The 7947-nt window shown below is 42.6% G+C and overlaps 1 long non-coding RNA gene across 1 annotated transcript; it reads left to right on the top strand.

The window, feature by feature from the left end:
- Nucleotides 1–932: 932 nt before the first annotated feature.
- LOC117530700 lies at nt 933–3462 on the top strand. The gene is made up of 3 exons (XR_004566426.1): nt 933–1027; nt 1554–1557; nt 3386–3462. It is a non-coding gene; the product is annotated as an uncharacterized LOC117530700 (long non-coding RNA).
- Nucleotides 3463–7947: the final 4485 nt, after the last annotated feature.

The following is a 7947-nucleotide window of genomic DNA, read 5'->3' as shown; positions in this document are numbered from 1 at the left end:
TGCGTTCCGACGCGCGGACCCGTCCGCACGTCTTTCATTAAAAAAATCTCCTTTAACAGTGGAATATCCGGATAAAATGCTGAAACCGACTTCTTCTGAAACTTCTCTGTTCTCTCACTCAAAGTGAGTTGCCGCTTATTGTATTCTGATTTATTTATACAAAAAAAAAAAAAAAAAAAAAACATGGGGAGTCTAATCAGCCTGCATTGTTCTGTTAAGTTTATATCAGTTTTCCTGCACAGGTCCAGGTGTTTTTCCTGCTTTATAAGAGTTCGGTGTTTGCTCCACAAAGTTTTAAAACACAATATAAAATGTTCACACTGTTCTTTATAGTAGTTCTGTAATTTCAGAAATGCAACAGAAACAACCACAAATCATAAAAGTTGGGACTATATGTAAAATGAAGATAAAAATAAAAATGTTGCATTATTCCCAGTTTCTACACTCACAGAAGCCAAACGTTCTTCCAGAGTTGTGTAATCATACTATGATAGTAGAATATAAAGAAGGGGAAAAAATAAAAAAATAGACAATATAATCGTCAATCGCAATTATTTGCCTGACAATTAATCATCTCCAGAAATTCCTAATCGTGACAGCCCTACACACAGCTTCCTCTCAACACAAGACAACTCTTCTCCTCATGTGGCTTCTAATGTGCACCAATTAACTATATCCCCTGAACGTGCAGAACAAAACATAAGTTCCCCTTCTTCTTGAGGTGTTTTTATACAAATTAACTATATTTACATAAATTTACTTTAAATGATTACTTATTTATTCTTGAACCTTTTAAATGAAACAATGCTATGTATTTATTGTCTTTTTACAAGAGTATTAAAAATAATGAATTAAATATATGGCAGTTGCCTTTGATGGCAGCCACACTCCCACCAAATCACTTGTGATTTCTATTATAAACAGATGAGTGGGTCTATTCTGCTTCCAATAAAGTGACAGTCTTATGGATAGGTCTGTCCAAGTGTACTTGTTTAGCGATTCTCTTTCTGTGGTCATCTAATGCAGAGTTATTAACTAGAAGCACTCGGAGAGCGCAAACCTCCACCAAGGCCATAGGGTCACTGACGTCACATGGAATGCCATTTGGCAAAGAGACTTATTCCATGTCGTTTCACGCATCTACCGCCATGTTTCAGATTCAGTGGTTAACCCTCTGGGATCCGAGGGCATTTTTGGACAGTTCACTCACCTGACATAAATGTTTTATTATTGCTGTTAACAGCTCTCCCTGCATCCCACAATCAAGTTATATGTCTCTGTTTTTTCAGGGCAACCTGTACTTTCAAAATATATATGCTATAGTTGTGTTTTATAAGTGTAATAAAGGTTTGCAATCAGAAATAAGAAAGGAAAACGTAAAGCGGAAACTAACTTTCCACACACATTTAGTCAAAACACACAGCAAACTATAATAAACAACTGTTTTGACACTTTATAAAGGTAATTTGGGCTCTTGTGTGAAATACATAGCACATGTACTTGCATGTTAGTCTTTTTCCATGACTGAATGTAATGCACACCTATGGCGTCAGATCAGTGACAAAACCACACTCGCCTAAAAAAAATGCATTCACGTGTAGATACTAACTGTGCACACGCATGCAAAGGTGCTGCGCGTGAGGACCAGCGCTCCTCCTGCCCACTCGGACTTGATTTCTGCTCACGTGAAGTTGATTTCTGCTCGCGGGCAGGGAATTCCTGCTCGCTCGCTTGAAATTTATGGCACTATTGGGGAGGGAACCAGGTCGGCACTGGCTCTGCTGTGATTGGCCGACTCTGGAGAGTGAGGTTTGACTGACAGCCCTCCTCTCTGTGCAGAAGTCAGTCGGAGACAACAGCGTTAAGGGATTATCACCTCGTTTCTGCTTAACCCTCTGGGGTCCAAGGGCATTTTTTGGATAGTTCACTCGTCTGGCATAAATGTTTTATTATTGCTGTTAAATGCTCTCCCTGCATCCCACAGTCAAGTTTTATGTCTCTTTTATGTCTAACCTGTACTTTCAGAATATATATGCTATAGAAGTGTTTTATAAGTGTAGTAAAGGTTTACAATCAGAAATAAGAAAGGAAAAAGTAAAGCAGGAAATAATTTTCCACACACATTTATTCAAAACACACAGCAAACTATGATAAACAACTGTTTTGACACTTTATAAAGGTGATTTGAGGTCTTGTGCGAAAGACTGTACAACAAAAAGGTTCAAACAATAAACACAAATGCACATTTTGAACAATATATACAAAATGGTCTATGCATTCTGTTTGTCTTCATCTCAAAGCAATTTCTTTCTGCTATTACACAAAGGTCACATCACAAACTTCTACTATGAAGTTGACTGTGTGTTTGTTCTCTCTTCCTCTGAAAGCAACATTCACACTTCGAGGCTCATTCAGTTTGAGGAGCGGCCCCTCCCCCCTTGCTCCATTGATATGGTAAACGGTGCTTTACGCCGGAGCGAGAGAGCTTGCCACAGGCTTATCCAGTAACATTCACAGGAAAACTAGTTGAGCAGTCCTGATACTCACACACTGTTTGAACAAGTGAGATTGTATGAGAGGCTCTCCGTCTGCTCCGTCTGCTCACTTTCGCTGTGCGTAATGGTGCAGGGCACATTGGAGCAGCCAGGGGGCTATTCAAACGGGCCAACTAGTAACACCTCACTCCTAAAAACGATCTTTGGTGTGTCACGTGAGGTGGATCTGCCCTACGATTGGATTTTGGAAAGCCATGTGATGGTGAACCAATTCCGATTGGACACTCACATTGCTCACGTCATCACACAGCTTCTATGGCTTCTATGAGGAGTACAAAGATGGTGGACGGTGGCTGGAAAGTCCGCAGTGTTAACTTTTCAGCAAAAATAAGTAAGTTTCTATCACACATCATTAAAAAGTTGTTTATAATTTAGTAAAGCTTGGTCTCAACCGTCGTATACAACGGCGTCGCCCCCAGAGGGTTAAACCCTTAGATCTTCAGCAAATGTATTTATAAAGAGAAACTGCATGAACTACACAAGTTTTTTTTTATTTTCTAATAACACGTTTATTCAATGAGGAGAAACAAATGCTAAATTATTGTTGTGTCATAACTTAATTTTTGTTCAGCCTTTGTGACCCGTCTTCATGAAGTTATATGCAAAAATGTTGAAATTGGCCCTATCCTGCAATGATAAAGAATCCTTAAAAAATTACTGGATCCGGATCGTGTTCCAGATCATTATAAAAATTTAATCACTTCTAAGTTAGGCCAAGATACACCCCTGGTAAAAATTTCATTGAAATCCATTGAGGATTTTTTGAGTAATCCTGCTAATAAACCAACCTATCATCCAACAAACAAACGGACATAACCTCCTTGGTGGAGGTAATAAGCAGTTGCACTTTGCGTACACATCCATCTTCACTTGGATACACTGTGGTGACTTTAGCAAGTTCCCAGTCATTTCTGGGTGCCGTATCATCATGTATGATCACTGTGTCATTGACTTTAACATTTCTCTTGTTTTGTGCCATTTTTGTCTTTGCTGTAGGCTGAACAAGTATTCTTTTCTCCATCTGTGCCAGAATTCATTGGCCAGGTATGGCAGCCTATGCCATCTCTTGCAAAGATACAGGTCCTCCTTTACAAAGTCTCCTGGTGGTGGTAATATTACTGACGACTTCATGGTCAAGAGATGATTGGGCGTAAGTGGTTGAGGTCCACTAGGATCGTTGAGTAGTTGTGGGGTGATGGGTCTGCTGTTTACTATAGCCATCACTTCGTAAAGATAGGTCCTTAATGATGAGCTGTCTAATGTTCGGGATGACTGATCAAGAATGGGGGTCAACACACTTCTGATTGTACGGATTTGCCTCTCCCAGGCTCCACCCATATGACTGGCAGAAGGAGGGTTCATGACAAACTTGCAACCTATTTGCTTCAGGCTTTCCTGGTCTATTTCCTTTACTGCTTCCAGGAACTCTCTTCTTGCTCCAACAAAGTTGGTACCTTGGTCTGACAGAAGCTGACCCACGTTTCCATGTAGGGCAATAAAAGCTCGGAGTGAGTTGAGAAAAGCATCAGTTGACAGATCGTCGAGTAACTTGATATGTACTGCGCGTGAGCACAAGCATGTAAACAGCAGTCTATAGCGTTTTAACTCTTTTCTTCCTTCTTTGACATACCACGGGCCAAAACAATCCATCCCACAATAGGTGAAGGGAAGAGTTGTCTCCATTCTCTCACTGGGCAGGTTTGACATTTTCTGCTCTTCTGTTCTACATCTGAATTTCGTGCATTTGACACAGTTGTAGATACAGGATGATACTGCTTGACTACATCCAAATATCCAAATGCCATTTGCTCTCAGTTCATTTATCGTCATACCACGGCCTTGATGTTGTACATGGTGATGATAGTGATCAATCAGTAATCTTGTGATGTGGCTGGTTTTTGGTAAGATAGCTGGGTGCTTGACATACGTATGTAACGTAGCTTGCTCTAATCTACCTCTCTCTCTAAGGATGCCCTTGGGGTCCAAAAAGGGATTGAGTCAGTAGAGCTTACTTGTCTTGTCTTTAGTTAACTCTTTTCGGGTCTGAAGCTCCTTGATTTCTTTGGAGAAGACTGATTTTTGAACAATGGCTATGATTTTAAACTCAGCTTCTTGTCTTTCCTCGAGACTTGAGGCTTCATTAGTTTGCTTTTGCATATTTTTGAATTCTTTCACAAATCTAATGAGCCTTGCGATTGCTTTGACTAATCTTGACCAGATGGAAAATCTCAAAAAACATTCTGCTAGAGAATCCACCTTTGCTAATGTGTGGTGTACAACAGCTTTGCGTACTTCTGCGTCCTCTGTGTCAAGTTCTCCCACCTTAATATCTCCACTGGGAAGCTCTTCTTGCCAGAGAAAACATGGTCCACTAAACCAGTTGGAAGCGATGAGGTTGTTTTCATTGACTCCATGAGATGCATGGTCAGCGAGATTGTCCTCTGATGCAACATACTTCCACTGTGTTGGTTTAGTACTCTTTGACGTTGGGTGAAATTCACTACGAAAAAGTCTGTCATTTCTACCTGGTTCTTTTATGTAAAATTCTGCCCCTTACCAAAAACCAAACCATTGTATTCCTCATTTTGAGTTTATTCAAGGTCACGTTAGAAACCAGGCCTGGGACCCTCACAGTGTCCATCTTGTGAAAGGCCCTAAAATGAGTCATACAACACCTTTTATACCTTGTGGGTGTTAACATGGGTGTGGTCTAGTCTCACATTTCTAATGTTACTGACTCTCACCAACAGGGGGAGATCTCCCTATGTCTGAGACTTGGACACATGATAAAGTAAAACGTAACTTATATTTCTCAGAACTTCCAAACAAATAACACAAATAGTTGATAGCTAACATAAAATAAAGAATTAGCACAGATATTATCTTAAAAAAAAAAAACCTTCAGGAACGTGACCGTGAATTGAGAAGCTACAAAGTGAACTCAGTTCAGCACGTCGGGAACAAAGAGAAGCTCATGATTTACTCCAACAGGCGTATGGTGAGCTTGAAACTTTGAAAAGTCATGCTGGAAAGCATGAAGACATTTTGGAGTCTGAAAAATTGAAGAACCATGAGGTGCGGAGACGTCTGAAAGATACACAAACACTTTTAGCCGATACTCAAGAACAAAATGAGTGCCTCAGTGCCGAAGTACAAACATTAAAACGTGAACTCCAATTAAACTCCCAACCACCGGGAGAACCAGAACAAAGAGTCATGTGGGAAAATGGAACGCAAACATTCACCACCACAAACCGTAAGGAGTTGCGTCCTTCAGAACCTCCACCCTACCACGAGTCATCATTTTGGAATCCTGGGAGATCCAAATGAGGCTCCCATACAGTACCTGCATGACCTTGCTGTGAAAGGTTTCGCGAAACAAATTGAGAGAGAGGGTAGACCCGAAGACAAAACTATTCTCAGCCTTGAAGCACCTAGGCCTACCCTCGAGCTTGAAGGCACCTCCGGGGGGTCATTTAAACCCCATACCAGCTCTGCCACTACCTCCCCTCGACAGATGAAACCATTTTTCAGAGGCTGACCAAAGGGTCAAGGTGGACACGAGCAAAACCGCAGTGGTCCCCACAAAACCAGAGTGACTTCGGAACCAGAGAGGGCTCCGAAACTGGTGAAAATCTGGGTAATAAATTCAAACCCAGACAGTGGGAGAAGCCCACCACATGGGAAGATCACCCGATGACAGACGTGAGTACCCAAGTGGCCGATCCCAAGGATGGCAGGGTTCCAGACACCCACATCAGGGACCACCTGGACGCAACACTAAGAGTACTTGGAACCGAGACTCCAGAGAAAGAGACCGATCCAAGCACCCAAGTAAGGTGGTAGACTCAGGCCTCCACCAAGAAATCCACAAGATCACGAAAGGCCTCCTCCAGGAGTTTGAGGACAAAAAGGCCAAAAAGAAAGCTAACGTGCTGTGTGTAAACCGCATAGCTGTTCCTGTTAAAAGGGAGTTTTTCCTTCCCACTGTAGCCAAGTGCTTGCTCACAGGGGGTCGTTTTGACCGTTGGGGTTTTACATAATTATTGTATGGCCTTACCTTACAATATAAAGCGCCTTGGGGCAACTGTTTGTTGTGATTTGGCGCTATATAAAAAAATTGATTGATTGATTGATTGATTGATAGCTCCAACTCCAAACCCGGGGTCTTCACAAACTCCGCCAAAGGCGTCTGAGGAAGACCTATACTCGAGTGTAGACACCCCCCTAGCGGCACCATCCCAGGACCCACATCCTGAGACATGGTACTTTTCAGATGGGGACCAAGAACCAAGAGAGACCAAGTCTGGTCCTCCCAGCACCATCTTGGTAGTCCAGGTCGATCAGGACAGGAGATCACATGCTCATCCAGCGTCCCTTATTCCTGGACAGCCACCTGTATGGAAATTCTTAGGCAGTCTCTCTGAGAAGGGAATTGCAAAGAAATTTTATTTGGCACTAATCCTGGAAAACTCCCTCAGACATGAAGTTCTTCTGGATACCGCCGCCGATGCTACCTTGATGTCTACCTCACTGTTTAGACAACTGCAGGTAGCAGCACGGCAGGCCAACAGGAACCTCAAACTATTGCCGTGTTCGTTTGAGATCCAGCCCTACATGGACAACCCTGCAACTTTGTCCTCAATGGCTCTGGTCAACATCACTGTAGGCTCCATGAGTCTGGCACACCCTGTGTACATATAAGCACTCGACACCATTCCCTTCCTCGTAGGGAAGATTTTCTCAACCGATTTGAACCTCTCATTGATTTCAAACGGTTAAAACCAGCAGAGCCCCAATGTTATGCTATTAAGGCTTTGAACCCAGATGATATAGAACCCCCACACGATACGGTCACAGCAAATATCCCGTCGACTGTAGATCTGCGGAATGCTTCATGGCCCCAAATGCACTGCTGGCCGAGAAGGACACTTTCCTCTGTAAGCTGTTAGAGGACACTAATGCGAGTGAGTACTGCCCTCTGGTAGTAGATGGTCTCCATTTGGAAAACACACACACTGCTGATGTAGCTCTGACTCTTTGGGCCAAAAGATCAGCTATTAGTCAAAGTCTGTTTGACTCATTGAGCAAATCCAATCCAGACATTTTATATGTGGAAAAATCTTTCCATTTCCAGAGGACCCTCTACCCCAGACCATACTCAAGGCCACTGGGATCTGCACTCTCAGAACACGCTGGAACCGATGAAGCTAACAGAACTGCGCAGCTTTCTGTGAGTGTGCAACTACTCCCGACAATTCATTGAAAACTATGCAGATTTGGCAAAACCACTGACAGACCTGATACGCCGTTCTGATGTGGTGAACCCCAAGAACAGGCCATGCAGGCTCTGAAAGACCGACTGTGCTCAGCCCCATGCCTGGCATACGCA

Source organism: Thalassophryne amazonica, chromosome 2 (assembly GCF_902500255.1).
Source record: "Thalassophryne amazonica chromosome 2, fThaAma1.1, whole genome shotgun sequence".
NCBI classification, from domain to species: domain Eukaryota; kingdom Metazoa; phylum Chordata; class Actinopteri; order Batrachoidiformes; family Batrachoididae; genus Thalassophryne; species Thalassophryne amazonica.
Note: the sequence above shows the minus strand (reverse complement) of the source record. Positions and strands in the feature narration are given on the sequence as shown.